The sequence below is a fragment of the Myotis daubentonii genome, chromosome 9 (assembly GCF_963259705.1).
Source record: "Myotis daubentonii chromosome 9, mMyoDau2.1, whole genome shotgun sequence".
NCBI classification, from domain to species: domain Eukaryota; kingdom Metazoa; phylum Chordata; class Mammalia; order Chiroptera; family Vespertilionidae; genus Myotis; species Myotis daubentonii.
In genome coordinates, this window is record NC_081848.1 from 12,969,558 (window position 1) to 12,986,754 (window position 17,197).

General features: G+C 37.0%; 1 pseudogene; it reads right to left on the reverse strand.

The window, feature by feature from the left end:
- Nucleotides 1-15,102, reverse strand: part of LOC132241720 (tRNA (adenine(37)-N6)-methyltransferase-like) — a 33,439-nt pseudogene extending 18,337 nt beyond the window's left edge.
- Nucleotides 15,103-17,197: the final 2,095 nt, after the last annotated feature.

Sequence of the window (17,197 nt, forward strand, 5' to 3'; positions counted from 1 at the left end):
AACTGAGAACATATAAATTCAAACACAGGTGGTATCATCATCTACCATGTGCAGGGAGAAACAAAGGAAGCTGGTATTCAGAGTGAGAAGAACAGATATACATAAGGAAGCAGGGTAGAGATAGAGAGGTAACAAGAGCAAGAGCCAGAGAGGAGGCAAGGCAGCTGCCTTGGTTTCAGTAGCTTTTCTGTTTTTGGCTTTAGACCACTGTTGTGCCTGGATATTCTCTGTACTGTCTCTGTGAGAAATACAGTTAACCTTTGAACAACATGGGATTGAGCTGCACAGTTCCATTTATACACAGATTTTTCTATAAATATTCTTATAGTAAATGTCTTTTCCTTATTATTTTCTTAGTAACATTTTCTCTAGCTTACTTCACTGTAAGAATGCAGTATGTAATACATATACAAAATGTGTGTCCCTTGACTGTATGTTAATGGTAACAGTAGGTTTTTAGTACAGTTGGTCCTCTGCATCCACTGTTTTCGATCTGCAGGTGCAAACCTCAGAGATACAAAGGGCCCACCTTAGTTAAGTTCTGGGGGAGTCAAAAAGTTATACTTGGACTTTTCACCTGTGCATAGTGTCAATGCCCCTAAGTTCTATATTTTCCCAGGGTCAACTGTATATTATGTTTTTTGAGAGCCAAGGGTTAACTTGGGTGATTGCTCTCAGCCTGGATTCAGAAAAGGAGTTGTCTTCTCACAGACCTCCATGGGAACCCATTATGGCCTAGTTCTTAAGCAATTAACCCTTGTCAAGAGCAAGGCTTGGACCCAGCCCCTGATCACCCTAGGAAAATGGCTGGTGGGTTCCAATCATCACAACTTGTAAAAACATCACTAGCTGCTAAATTGGCATATTACATGACTTCAACACAAAGGCCTGGACCCTCCCATTCTGTGGTCACACTAGAGGAGAGGCCAATGCTTACCCCAACATGGATATTGAGCTGGCAGAATAAACGCATACAGTCAAGGACTCAAGTCCCTTCCTTCCAGTTTGTTGAGTTTACTCTGTATTTCTGCACTGACCAAGAAGGTTATAGGCAACAGGGAACTGACTCGGTGGTTGCTGCTTCTGTGCCCATGAGCTTCCCCAGTAAAGCCTGCTACATGGAGCTTGATTAATTCTTACCTACGAATTTGCCCTTGTTTTTTACAACTGTCTTTATAATACATCTCCATCTTTTTGCTTAAGACACCCTATGGTTTACATTGCCATCTGCCAAAAATTTAAAGAGAACAGAACATACATAATAATGTCCATCCTTACATTCCATATTTAGTAAAGGTAACTCCTGTGGATGGCTATGACTGTAACTTGCCAAGTGAAAGCCTGTTGATTCTTGATAGTCATGAAAGCAGATACAACAGGTGCCCTGTGTTCTCTACAGTACTTTCTTGCATCACTCCTTGACTGATAGCCTGAAACCAGGATTCAGTAGGTGTGAAGTTGTCTGCATGGATTTGCATGTCCACCAAAACTATGGAAAGTATCAGAATAGGGCTATTGCTATAGTGTTAAAAGTCCTAGTTGACTTCTTTTAAAAAATATATATTTTATTGATTTTTTACAGAGAGGAAGGGAGATGGATAGAGAGTTAGAAACATCGACGAGAAAGAAACATTGATCAGCTGCCTCCTGCACACCCCCCACTGGGGATGTGCCCGCAACCAAGGCACATGCCCCTGACTGGAACCGAACTTGGGACCCTTCAGTCCGCAGGCCGACACTCTATCCACTGAGCCAAACCAGTCAGGGCCTAGTTGACTTCTTAATGGGCTCTAATCCAAGGATTACTCAGTGCCCCCCCCCCCCCCCCAGGATCCTATGAAAATTTTACTTCACCAATTATTGATCCTTACTATGATAACATCCCAGAATATAAGCAGGGCATTTTCTTATTTTCATATTTACTCCATTTACTGCAAGTCTCTCAAGGGTATTCTCAATCCAAGTATTTTACCTTTTACTGTAGAGCTACCCCTGTCCTTTGATATTAGAGTAATGTCTCTGGAGTCTTAGGAATCTTATGACTTTCATGTCAACTATCTTGAAATTTATCCACGTGACAATTTTGATTTTTTTAAAAATATATTTTATTGATTTTTTTACAGAGAGGAAGGGAGAGGGATAGAAAGTTAGAAACATGGATGAGAGAGAAGCATCAATCAGCTGCCTCCTGCACACCCCCTACTGGGGATGTGCCCGCAACCAAGGTACATGCCCTTGACCGAAATCGAACCCAGGACTCTTCAGTCCCCAGGCCGACGCTCTATCCAGTGAGCCAAACCGGCCAGGGCAACAATTTTGATTTTATCACTTCAGTGGATCCAGTGGTTCTGGATCCACACATCTCAGAGAACACATAGAATATTATCCAAAGTGTTGGGTCTGTGGGCATAAGACTGAAAATTAACAGTGATAAACTCTCAAGTCTTATAAAGGAATTTTTGCTATTTTCCTTATTATAAATCAGTATATCTTCAGAGTAAAAATTATAAGATATATAGAATAAAAATTTAAAAGATACTTTATATCTCACTTTAAAGAGATAAATTAATGACATTTTAAGATAAAAATACATGTCCTTAAAGTATCTTATTAATTGTTCTTGAAATCCACTTTTCTTGATAAGTTCTTGTGATGGTTGGTCAACCATAAAAGCTTTCATGTATATTTACTTGGAAAACATATTTGTTGTCCTCTTTGCATCTACTTATCAATAATTTGGTTGGGTACAAGATTACAATTTTGGGGACATTTTGAAGACATTACTACATCATTTTCTGCACCTTATTATATTACATGAGAAATATGCCATATTTCTTACAGTCATTCCCTTGTCTATACGCTGGTATTTTCAAAAGATTTTCTGGGTTTTGGTTTGTTTATTTGTTTTGTTCTGCTCTTTTAAGTTAGGGAATTATTGCATATGACTTTGCATTTATTTCTTTTTCCACTTACGTCTTCTTCCAATGATTCAATCTTTCTTTAAATTTGTCCATGGTTCATCTTTTGAATGTTGCCTTTTCTTCTGAAACATTACTAAGATGTAGCTTGGCTATTCTCATTCTACTCTCCATGCCTCATAACTACTCTTTCATATTTTCAACAAAATAAAAAAGGAAAACATCTCTCTATGCTGCTTTCTGGGGATGTACTCAGATCTATTTTTCAATCAATAATTCTCTCTTTAGTTGTATTCATGTTACATTTTGCATTTCTAGTCTTCCATTTCATTGTGCTTCAAATCTGCCATTTTTACTTCATTCATTCTATTATTGTCTTATCTTTTTGAACAGTTTGAAATACTTATCTCAAACTCTCTTTTGAGTGGTTCAATTATCATGTAGTTCCATGGATTTTGTGTTAATTTCTTTGCTTTAGGTTCCAGCATTTCTCACATTTTAATGAAGATGTATGGTTCCAAAATTGTGTTCTGAGTAAACTGTCATTTCTGTTACCACCAGAGCCAAAGCCAAGCAGCTCATCTTTGTGCCATATCCTTGGACTGGAGAGCTGAGGTTTCTAAGCCTTTATTCATGGATGGGACAACTATTCCCAGGCTTCTATATTGGTATTTCCAGACCATATTTTGGTCATAAGCCCTTGAAATTTGTCCACATGACAATTTTTCCCTGTGGTCATCAGAAATATTAATTCAAAGTCTATCTGGTTTGGTTAATCTTTTCACTCTTAAGAGTTACTTCTTAAATTCTGGCATAGTTTTAATTATGCTTATGTATTTTTATAAAATTAAATTTATTTTTCTACTATTTTGTATATATATGAAGAAGATGAGGGGAGTGTACTCTTTAACCCAGGCCATAGCGATAAAAGTCCCCATAATAGGCTCTGTAAATTTCCTTTCCACAGACATCTCTAATTCCCTAGAGAAAGGTACAAATTAACCAAACTATTACTTAACTTTTATTGAATAAAGCCAACATTGCTTAGTGCTACTAGTCAATTGTGTTACTAGTCATTGCCAGTGATTATGAGCTGAGATAAATAGCAGAGGACTATGTTTATGGAATATTTGGTGTTTCTTGCTAAGGCAATCTGTTTAGCCAGGAAGACATAACTTTGACTATCACCAGATATATACAAATATATACAGACTAGAGGCTCAGTGTATGAAATTCGTGCACTGGGCAGGGGGGCGGGGGGCGGGGGTCCCTCAGCCCGGCCTGCGCCCTCCCGCAGTCCAGGACACCTTGGGGGATGTCCAACTGCCGGCTTAAGCCCCTCCCAGCGGGGATCGGGCCTAAGCCAGCATTCGGACATCCCTCTCTCAGTCCAGGACCCCTCACTCCTTACCACCCACCTGCTCACTGCTCCTTAGTGCTGTTGCGAAGATGGGGGAAGCTCCCTCCACCACCGCTGCACTTGCCAGCTGTGAGGCTGGCTTCTGGCTGAGCAGCACTCCCCCTGTGGGAGCGCACTGACCACCAGGGGGCAGCTCCTGCGTTGAGCATCTGCCCCCTGGTGGTCAGTGCACATCATAGTGACTGATCGTTCTGATCATTCCACCGTAATGGTTGCTTAGGCTTTTATTATATAGATATACCAGTTGATTGCTGACAATATGTTGATTTCACAATGGTTAAATTAATCCATTAATATTAGCAACTAAATTCACAAGAATTTATCTGTTGCATTTGTTAAAATAGTTTAACTGGTATTTTAATTGTATCTTTTTTACCTCATGCTCAATATTAATTAGAGGTGAAAAATCATCTGAATAGATGCCAGATTAAAAAAACACACCTGGTGACATGAAATAGACATGATTTATGAATAATAGGTTAAAAATAATGATGATAATCATTAAGGTGAGAATATATGTTTCTAATATTTTCAGTGGGCTTTCCATGTATTTTAACAAGTTCAGTATATTGGTTGATCCATTTTTATGGAAGTAATTTTTGTAGCATAACAAAACAGTTGCCATTAAATATCTTATAGACCTCATGAATACCAAATATGTACGTTCACAGCTTTACTGACAATGTTGCCTAAGTACTTTACAATCAAATACACGATTAGCCTTGTTTTTGCATGGGAAAAGTTAAGGTTTAAGATACTAAATATAATATTAAAGTTTGCATAGTAAATCCATAGCCAAGAGGGAAGATGAGCCCATCTTGGGCCTCATCCTGTGCTCTGGCCTGAACACGGCATATCATCAGCATAAATCTACTCCGAACATTCAGGGCATTCATTAAGTAGGTCATGTGGATGTGCCTGGAATGTACAGTGATGCTACTGAGCCCTGTGGACTCACAAACAGCAACACTGAGTTAAATAGACCATGAAATTTCAGATCTCCAAACTGATAAATATATTTGCAAAGGGGAAAGGAGATAAAGTGGAGAACAGCATTTTCTCATTCTACTAAATCCTAAAGTTTATAAATTCCTTACTTTGGTTGATTATGTTAATATCAGTTTGATCAGAATGGAAGGGATCAAAAATATTGAAGCAATGATATAGAATAAAGATATCAATAAGCAGTTATTTTTATTATGTTGAAACAATGGGGAAGGGTTCTGATAATGAGGTGCCTTTGTTTGCAAATAAGCTTGATCATTTTGCTCCCAGGTTATTATTGATTGTTCTCTTATTAAGCTACCAAGTAATCTGGAAGAGCATGAAGTTGGTATTTGAGTTTTGATGTTTGATTCTTGCCTCTGCTTCTCACCAGCTATATCAGTGATGGTGAACCTATGACACGTGTGTCACCTCTGAACTCATTTTTTTGGTTGATTTGTCTTTGTTAAATGACATTTACATATATAAAATAAATATCAAAAATATAAGTCTTTGTTTTACTATGGTAGCAAATATCAAAAACTTTCTATATGTGACATGGCACCAGAGTTAAGTTAGGGTTTTTCAAAATGCTGGCACGCCGAGCTCAAAAGGTTCTCCGTCACTGAGCTATATATATATTTTTTGAGCTAGCCATTGAACTGGTGATATTCTATATTTTCATTTGGTCAGGTATATACATTTGTAAAAACAAAAGCCAAATATTTACTTAAGATTTGTGCACATATCTGTATGTCTGGTGTATGTGTGTGTGTATAAAATATTGACAAAAATTACCTTGGTTTATTTTTAAAAATATATTTTTGTTGATTTCAGAGAGGAAGTGAGAGGGAGAGAGAGAGATAGAAACATCAATGATGAGAATCATTGATTGGCTGTCTCCTGCACACCTCACACTGGGGATTGAGCCCACAACCTGGGCATGTGCCTTGACTGGGAATTGAACCTTGACCGCCTGGTTCATAGGTCAACACTCAACCACTGAGCCATGCTGGCCGGGTGGTTAATTTTTTTTAAATGACAGTTTTATTGTATAAAATTTACATAGTAGGATTCAATTTTAAAAAGTTAAAAGCGGCCATGGCTGGTGTGGCTCAGTTGGTTGGAGAGTAGTCCCATACCCTGAAAGGTCAAGGGTTTGATTCCCAGTTAGGGTAGGTGCCCAGGTTTTGGGTTTCATTCCTGGCCAGGGCGCTTACAGGAGGCAGCCGATCAATGATTCACTATCTCTCTCTCTCCCTGCCTTTCTCTCTGAAAGAAAAAAAAAGTTAAAAGTCTATAGTCATATCTGTGATACATTACTGTAGATTAGGCACCAAGCTGAGGATTTATGAATTCTCTAGGGCAGTGAGAATAAAAAGAGATTTGAGAAATTTAAAAAGAAAATGTTTCCTTTTATAGTGAGCTATGTATATATGCATGTGTGTACATATATATGCAGACATATATATATATGTATATATATATAAACATATATACACATGCAGGAACATGTGTATATATATAGACACATACATATACATATGTGTGGTATGTACTATATTTATGTTGTATCATATAGTACAGCAACTTGCTTCTATATTAGCGGTACCTAAGGTGTTTTCATATTAGACATATAGATTTATCTCCTTTTTTAAAACTGCTACTTGTTTGCCATGAAAAGATTGGATTACATTGTATATAACAAATCTTCCATTGATGGATTTTGAAATAATTTTTTAAAATATTTACCCAAGGATATTTTTTTTATTGATTTGAGAGAGGAAGAGAGATGGGAGAGAGAGAGAGAGAGAGAGAGAGAGAGAGAGAGAGAGAGAGAGAGAGAAACATCGATTGCTTGCCTCTTGTATGCCCTGACCAGGGATTGAACCTGCAACCTGGGTCTGTGCCCTGACTGGGAGTCACCTTTTGGTGCATGGGATGATGTGCCAACCAACTGAGACACTGAGGCAAACCAGCTATTTTTAAGCACTGCTTGTGGGTATGGAATCAACCTCTTTCTCCTACTAGTCTCCATGTAGCTTCTTCTGCATAGCCTTAATTATAGAACTTTTGTTCAGCAAGACTCCAGGTGGTTCTCAATGATGGTTGTTTCATAGATTAGCTGTAATTTTGATGTGATTGTGGGGTGAGGTGAGCACGTTTACCTACTCTGCCATCCTATTAGTGCCATTCCTTAATTACTGTCATGGCTTACCTGTTTTGTCTTCTAATTTGTCTTCTGTTGTACTGCCAAGGTAAACTTTAAAAAATGGAAATCTGGTCAGATCTCAGTTCTTCTGGAAAACGTTAATGGTTCTCATTTTCTTTGGTATAAAACTTAAACCTTGTAATGTAGAGTTCAAGGCACTACATTGGTTGGTCCCTGCCAAACTCTCCAGTGTCATCTCTTGCCTCTGTCACTGAGTGTGACGCTTTGACAGCTGAAGTTCCCAGGCTTTTTTATATCCTTGGAGAGGCACCAAGCACAGCTTTTCCTTGTCACTGTGCACAGTTTTATTTTAGAGTAAGGCCTGGTTTATTGTTGTGTATATGTTTTTTCTGTAATTCAAAGTCTCTTCCAAAATGTAATTTATATTGATTCTCAGAAATTCTCTGTATTTCAATAGTTCTGGAAAGATAATCTTATAAAACAATACTACATTATTCTAATGTTGGACTATATCAACAGGCACTTAATATATGTAAGAGTAGCAACATTTTCATACTTCAGTTGTATGAAATTACAAAATGTATTCTTCATCAGCAGCAGCAGCATCTAATTTCTTAAAAAAGGAGATGAAATAAAGTAATTGGAGAAATATGTCATGCCTGTGGACAAGTCTTGGCTGAATGTGTTTGGAGTCATGAGGGAACATCGTGAAATGGAAAAGGGAACCATCTGAAAATGAAGTAGAGGTACACATTTTATCTATAATAAAGTGATTTTGAACTTAACAGGATAAAGTTTATATTCAAGAGCATCCTCAATTGGTTATTGACAGCCAAAAATAAATACAGAGTACATTTAATAGGTCAAAGAAGTAAGCATAGATTAAGATGCTTTTAAAAATTTGTTTCTTAAACTTTAGGCAAATTAGAATAATAAAATAATTTAAATTAATTATTAAAATAATGGAAAGTATGGAGCACTTATATCCTAAGTACTTACAGAAATTTCAGTCTCAAAACATTTCTAGATTAGGAAACTGAATTTCAGAGGAGCAAAACTATATTCCAAAGATCCAAATAGCTAACAGTGGCAAATCTATGATTTCCCTGACCAGCCAATGCACCATTTAGAAAACAAATTAATTACTGTTTTTCTTTTTAAAAATGTACTTTTTATTGATTTTAGGAAAAGGAGGGGAGAGAGAGAGATAGAAACATCAATGAGAGAGAAGCATCACTCAGCTGCCTCCTGCATGTCCCCTACTGGGGATCAAGCCTGCAACCAGAGAATGTGCCCTCACTGGGAATCGAACCATGACCTCCTGGTTCATGGGCTGATGCTCAACCACTGAACCACACCAGCCAGGCAAGATAAATGAATTAATAATCTCTTTTTTAAAAAATATGTTATTGATTTTTTACAGAGAGGAAAGGAGAGGGATAAAGAGTTAGAAACATCGATGAGAGAGAAACATTGATCAGATGCCTCCTGCATGCCCCCTACTGGGGATGTGCTCGCAACCAAGGTACATGCCCTTGATCAGAATTGAACCTGGGACCCTTCAGTCTGCAGGCCGACGCTCTATCCACTGAGCCAAACCGGTTAGGGCGAATTAATCATCTCTTGATGAATGTTGCAAGACCTCTGTAGAAAAGAACAGAACACAGAAAAGTGAGAATCTGAAGCCAAGAAAAAAGTTGCCAGTATGTGTTGGACTGTACATGCTGAATCAGTGCATGGCCAATTCTGATTCAGCAATGTTGAGACATGGACTATGTCATTTACAAGTTGAACCTTATGTTCACTTGCTGTATTTTTGCCTCTGTAAGTTCAAAGAATCTTTGACTGTGATGAAAATTATTCAGAAAGAAAGATCACCTCACTAACTAGAGTAAAGCTTTTGTGCTAAAGCTATCTTTTCCTCATAGCACAAATAACTTGCAGAAAAGCAGAATATCTGATGGGAACTGGCAGTCTGCTTACTAGTCTTTAGAAAGAGAACATTGGTTTTAAACTTCACTACCTCCTTTCAGATCTTCCATATATAAGTTCTGAATTCACCTGCATAATCCTATTTCTTTTTATCATTGACATCATATTTTTTATGTGGCTTTAGAAAACAAATTTTGTAATGGAGGTGAAATCGAAAAAGTATCTGTCACTTCCTAGACTGAAATGAGGACAAAAAATTATTCTCAGAAATGCCAGTACAGAATTGAGTGCATTGTACTGTATGAATTGCACCTTTTAAGCTTTTAAATGATGTGACATTTTATTTCACACCAATCCAGAAGTGACCACAAACTAAATGAGCTTTGCGATTTTGCAGCATTTTATCATTCCAATATACAAGTTCTCAGAATTATTTATAACTGAAGAATCTAAAGGTAAATTCATAGACTTCATCTCTGGGTTTCTATGTCTTGTTATCCATGCAACTCTTTCCTCAAATGCTTTCTTCAATTCATGAGAAAGTGAGTATATAAAGCCATGATGTGCTCCCCTGAATGAAGGGGAGGTGGGAGACGAAAGTGGAAGAATCCTTCTGACAGTCCTCTAGCCAATGCCGTGGTCTCTGAAAGAACTCAGCAGAGCTCCTAGCTGTCAAAAAGCACAGCTTACAAAACTCTCGACCTCAAAAAGATAGAAGGGAATCCATAGGGCATTCAGGCAGCTCCTTCACAGATTTACAACACTTTCTATAACTTCCTTGATATGTGGTCAACTAAATGTCTGTTCAAATATTTCTATAATGGTTTCCACCAAATTCTTTACATTTGTGTCCAGATCTGCTGGTCTATATTTGCTTGTTCTGAACAGAAGCTTCTAGATCTATCTTATGTCACACACTAAGTCTATTTCTTTTTTCACAGGCCTTCTTGATATTATGTTTTTCTTAAGTAATCCCTTATCAAAAGCTAATGTCATTGTTTCAGTCATTCCAAAAAGATATTTACTTTTGTAAACAACTCTCCGTTTTAGCAATTCTTCCCCAGAATTGTTTCTGCTGTCTATGCTATTTTTGGAACTAGACTTCCTAGAATAGACATGAAGCTCAGATAGGATCTGACCAGGGTAAAATACACTAGGACATTAGGACATCGCTTTCCTTGTGAATGCTGATTCTCTATAAATTGTATTCAAGGTTGGATTACTCCTTTAGGAATACATGGAACAGACTGATGAATCTCAGAGGGAAGGGGGAAGAGGGTGAGAAGAGATTAACCAAATAATTTATATGCATATATGCATAACCCATGGTTATAGACAATAGTACAGTAGATCTGAGTACAGGCGAGTGCAGGGTGTAGGAGGTCAATGGGAAGAGAAAGGGGACATCTGTAATATTTTCAACAATAAAGACAAATTTTAAAGAAAGAATATATACAAAATGAGATATGAGAACTTCAAGAGGAATTATTCAAGAAAATCACTGTTAAAATAAATATTCCCAGTTTATGGTGGTTGTTTTTTATAGTTTTAAGCCTTAAGTTTTTATCGCACATTTTTTTTACTCATTTTGGTTCATCTGGAAGTTTTGATACTGATTCTCCCATTAGTTATCTTTTACAGTTCACCACCTACACGTGATAACAACCCTCTATGTCACCATGCTGGTCATTTGATTAAAATGGCAGAGGGCTTCTGATTCTCATCAAGATGGAGTAAACAGAGACAGACTTACCTTTCAGCATAAAACTACTAGAAAAACTGGGCAAAATATATAAAATAATGGCACTCAAGACACTGGACTTCAGGCAAGACAAGATTATGAAACTTGTTACATGAGAACAAAAACAGCAAGCCCTACAATTGCCTGAGCTTACTTCTTGGTGGAAGTTTCCAGGCCACAGAGCAGAGAGGGAAGCAAAGGCAGAAGCCACTTTTCATGAATTGAAGATCTGTGTGTCCAGGAGAGCTAAGACAGCTAGAATTCATGGTGCAACATCCCAAAGAGGAGAGTGCTACAGAGAAAAATAATAACATAATTCTGGAGGTCTGGAGATAGTTCCCTTTGAGTATTCAGTTGAGAGCCTTTCAGTGCATACATATGGAAAATCACTCAACGCGTGGAAGGAGCCACTATGAAGAATGCTAAGGAACAATACCTTGATGCCTGCACAAGGCCAGAAAGAGTATATGTTCTGAAAAAACAGATTAGAATACTTCATAATTCACAGTGCATGAATTAAAAGACAAAGAAAGATTCTGTTAGTATTGAGGAAAAATTAACCTTGTGTAAGCACAGGTCTGGTCCCATCTGACAAAGGACAAAAGCAAGGCTTAAAAGGATCAAACAGTTTCCAATTTATTTGACCATGTCTCAGATTAAAGCTCAAGAATATTTATAGAAATATAAAAATATCTGGCACTGAACAAAGGTCAAATTCACAATGTTTGACATTGGTTAAAAAAATAACAGGCTTGCAAAGAAGCAGGAAAATACAGCCTATAAGAGAAAAAAAATTAATTAAAATTTACTCAGAAATGACTCTGTTGATAGTATGCAAGAACATTAAAAGTTTTTATCACTATATTTTAATGTTCAAGAAGCTAGAAGAATGATATAACATGATAGTATTTGCATGGAAATGACAATTAGATGAAAAATATATTGGATGATATTAATATCACATTAGGCATTACAGAAGAATATGTAGCAATAGAAATTTTTCAGATGGAAACACACATAAAATATTTAAGGAGGGAGTGTCAGAAAAAGACTTTGAAAAAAGAATGCCTGAAAATATTCTAAATTTGTTTAAAACAATAAATGTGCAGATCTAAGAAGCTCAACAAAACCCAATGAACAGACAAAATCTAAACTAATAAAAATCAGCGATAAAGAAAGAATCTTAAAAGTAGTCAAATATTAAGAACATTTTATACATATAGAAACCAAGATAAGGATGACAGATTTCTTGTGAGAAAGAATGCACGCTAATCGAGAGTGGGGCAATGCCGTTAAAGTTCTGAAATTTAAAAAAAAGCTATCAACTGAAAATTAAAAATGAAGGTAAAATGAAAACCTTTTCAGACATCCAGTAGTAAAAGAATTCATCACCAGCAGATCTGAATTTCAAGGAATGTTAAAGGAAGTCTTTTAAGAAAAGAAATAATACTAGATAGAAATCAGTTTTATACAAAGAAACATAGACCATTAGGAATGATAATTTCTGGGTAAATACATAGTCTATTTTTAATTATTTAAATTTTAAAAAGAAAATCAATTTTTAAAAGTAAAATAATAACAGTAATAGAATATTAACAAGTTTATATTTATATAGAAGTATAATTATGAAGAAGTATGACAGTACTACAAAATCTAGGAGAGGATATTGAAAAACTGCTGCTTTAAGGATCTCAAACTATATGTGAAGTAGTATACTATCACCTAAGCCAGCAGTACTCAACCTGTGGGTCGCGACACCTTTGGCAGTCAAACGACCCTTTCACAGGGGTCGCCTAAGACCATCCTGCATATCAGCTATTTACATTACGATTCATAAGAGTAGCAACATTACAGTTATGAAGTAGCAACGAAAATAATTTTATGGTTGGGTCACAACATGAGGAACTGTATTTAAAGGGCCAGAAGGTTGAGAACCACTGATCTAAGCTAAACTAAAGATATGTACTTTAACCTTAAAACAACCACTAAAATAACACACAACAGTGAATCAAATACACTAACAAAGGACATAAAATGAAATTATCATAACTGGTCAATCAAAAGAATGTAGAAAAAAGAAAAAATAAATAACAAATAAAAAACATATAACATTGTATTAGGATATGTGGTGTGTGTGTGTGTGTGTGTGTGTGTGTGTGTGTGTGTGTGTGTGTGATTGGCTCATGCAATTATTAAGGAAGTTGAGAAATCCAGACCCAGGACAACTGGTGGTATAGTCCCAGTCTGAGCTCAGAGGTCTGGGAACTGGGAGACCCAATAGTGTAAGTTCCAGTCCAAGTTGCATCCCCAAAATTCAAGGTCTGTTTAACATTTGCAGGCCAATTTAATTCATTATAATAACAGAATAAGAAAGAAAACAATATATGGTCATCACAATATATTCAGAGAAAGTATTTGACAACATTTGATATTTGTCATCTATTTATGAAGACAAAATATTTATGATAAAAGTAGAGGCCCGGTGCACGGGTAGGGTCCCTAGGCCTAGCGGGTGGTCAGGGCTCAGGGCCTTCTGGCTGCCAGCCAGCCAGGGCCTTCCTTCATTCTGTGCCGCCCCCTGGTGGCCAGTGGACATCATAGCAAGCAATCAAACTCCCAGTCTCCCAGTTGAACTCCCAAGGGGACACTTTGCATATTAGCCTTTTATATAAATAGATATGTTAGTGTGAAAGGAACACAGAGAATTTTTATTTGTTTTTTAATTAAAATGTGTTTGTTTGTTTTTAAATTTAAGAGAAAGCCTTAACTAGTTTGGCTCAGTGGGTAGCGAGTCGGCCTTCAGACAGAAGGGTCCCAGGGTCAATTCCAGTCAAGGGTATGTACCTTAGTTGCGGGCACATCCCCAGTAGGGTGCTGAGGAGGCAGCTGATCGATGTTTCTCATTGATGTTTCTAACTCTCTAACCCTCTCCCTTCCTCTCTGTAAAAAATCAATAAAAAATATTTTAAAAAAATAAATTTAAGAGAAAGAGAGAGAGAAAGAGAAACACTCATGCAAGAGAGAAACCATCAGCTGCCTCCCAACAGGAGATCATGCATGTGTCATCACCTGGAATCCAACCTCAGTTCACTGTATGATCCTCAACCAACTGGGCCGCACCAGCCAGGAAAAGATCATTTTTTATGACAAATCTAAGCTATCATCATACTTAATCTTATTGGACTGACTTTTCCTCCTACTAAAATCAGGAATGAATACCTAGTCTCACGAATGCATTTCAATATTGTTCTGGAAGCTTCAACAAATGCAATAAGGTAAGAAAAAAATAATGTAATACATCCAGATTTAAAAGTAAGATATAAAATTGTGTGTATTTATAAATGACTCGATTATTTATATAGAAAATTCCATGGAACCTACAGCAAAAACTTTTAGAACAAATAAGTGAGTTTACCAACCTTACAAGATACAAAGTCAATCCAAAAAGTCAATTGTATATCTAGGAACCAACAACTTAACAATCTCACATCAAGATAAAAAAATTCTTGCACCTATATCTGACAAAAGATGCACAAGACCTAAAAACTATAAAATATTGCTGATAGAAATTAAGAAAAACTCTGGTCATGGATTGGAAAAATTTAATATTGTTAAATGTCAATTCTACCAAATTTATCTATAGATCTAATGCAATTCTAATAAAAATTATAGCAGATCAGTTAGGGGAAGAAATATAATATTGGAAACTAACTATAATTATAAGAAAATATTAATCATGCTCTGTTAACCGTAATGGTTCTGTTCTGATTAGAGAAAGCATATTCTTACCTGGATAAGAGTTGTATGCGCTGCCCTGGGACATGGGAGCTAATGTCAGAATATAGTCCGTCCTTCTTTCCCGAGAACTGCCTATCATTATGGAAAGATTTACACAACCTCCTGGCTGAAACAATCTAGTCCCGAAGGCACCCATTCTTTACAACCCCCAACCCCTACTGCCTGTAATCAGGTCCCAGGGTGCCCAGAGGCACCGCCCTCTGCGAAACCCTCCCTCCCCGAGCCAGCATGACTTGTAACCTGTAATGATTGTCCCGAGCCTACTTTCCCATGCTTGTAATTCCAACTTTCCCATGTAATCTTTGTCCTTATACCCAATATAAGTGTTAGGGTCACCAAAGGAGAATGCAGGAGGCCAAAAGGGGTAAGAATTATGAATTTATTAGGTCATCTGGAAACCCAAATGGGCTGATCCCCCAAATGACACCAGCCCCCAAAGATGGGGAGTCAGAGGTTTTTAAAGGACTCTAGGTGGGCTTTTTCTGGGTGGAGAATTCTCTGTGCAGGTCCGGATTCTGGGGAAGTTTGGAGGGGAGAGATAACGGTCTTAGCAAGTGGAATGTGGTCTAAGTAAGTGGAATGTCCGTTGTGAAGTGGCCTAAAGGAGGAGGTATCGATTCAATTATTTGATTAGAACTAACAATAAGCAGCTGGCTTATGGGGTCGAGGGAGAGCAGATTTCTGTGGATGACCTGCTGCTCTCCCATACTGCCGGCATTATTGGAATAAACTCTCATATATAATTCAACCCTGTCTCTGCTTAATTGGCTCAAGTAGTGACAGGCAGCCCAGACCCCTTGCTTCTCTGGTTACAGAACTTTTGTAGAAATTTAGAAACTGATTCATAAAAAAATGCAAACAATTTTGGAAAAAAAGAACAAAGCTGAAGAACTTACACTAACCAGGTTCAAACCTTAGTATAAAGTTACTACAATCAAGACAGTTAGTGTTGACATCAAATTAGACAATAGATCAATGAAATAGAATAGAAAAGCAGGAAATATATATTAAAACATATATTATGGACTGAATGTGACCCCCCCCCCATTTTTATGTAGAAGCCTTAACCCCCATATGTCTGGGGGGATAAGGCCTATGTAAAGGTAATTAAGATTAAATTAGGTCATAAAGATATAAGAGGCATCAGAGAGCTCAAAGACAGCTGCCTGCAAGCCAGGAGGGGAGCTCTCACCAGAAACGGATTAGCTGGAAACTTGATCTTGGTCTTCTAGCCTCCAGAACTATGAGAAAATCAATTTCTGTTATTTAAGTCACCAGTCTAAGTTATTTTGTAGGGCAGACTATATAACATACATAATGAACAAAGTAATCTCAATCTATGCCTTATATCTAAAAATTAACTCGGTGGATTATAGACTTAAATGTGAAATCTCAAATTGTCAAACTTCTAGAAGAAAACATGAGAGAAAATACTTTACAACTCTGAGTTAGGAAAAGATTCTTTACATACAACACAAAAGGACAATCCATGTAGAAAAGAATTGATAAATTGACTTCATCAAGATAAAGAACTCCTAGTCTTACAAAGAACAGTCAAGAGAATGAAATACAAGCCACAGATTGAGAGAAAATATATATCTGATAAAGGATGTGTATTCTGTATTGTGATAGGCTTTTTATTACCATAATAAAAGTTAGGGGGTTAATTTGAATGAATTACATTTAAGTGAATTCATCTTTGATCCTAGTATCTTGGGTAATTACTTTTAAAACTGCTTATGCATTGATCAACATCAAATTCATTGGCAAAAAATAATCAATTCCAGTCTCTGACTCCTGTGTCACCTTCGGTGATAGTTCAAAGATTACTGAAAGGGTTCTGCAATCACAATTGCCAAAGTTTGTAAGCGCCCTGGTGAAGAGTGACATAAAGAAATGAGAACTCAGAGGGCAGGCTCAGCAAGTTTCATCATCACCCACAACATTGTTTTTTTTATTTTATAAGGTTTTGGAACAGATCATCTCTAGATGCCTTTCTAATTTCAGATACTATATTTTTGGAATATAACAAAGAGTGCTCATCTATTGTGGTGATTACATTTAGTTACCTTTGCTCCTAGACACCATTAGATCCATGTTTAACTCCTCTGAAGAGAAGGCCATGTGGGCACAGTGGGTGAAATCAGCCAAAGGGATGTATAACTAACCACTTTTGCTGGGGTCTCTTCATTGACCCCATGATCTCATTTATGGAAACTGTTGGCTGGCTG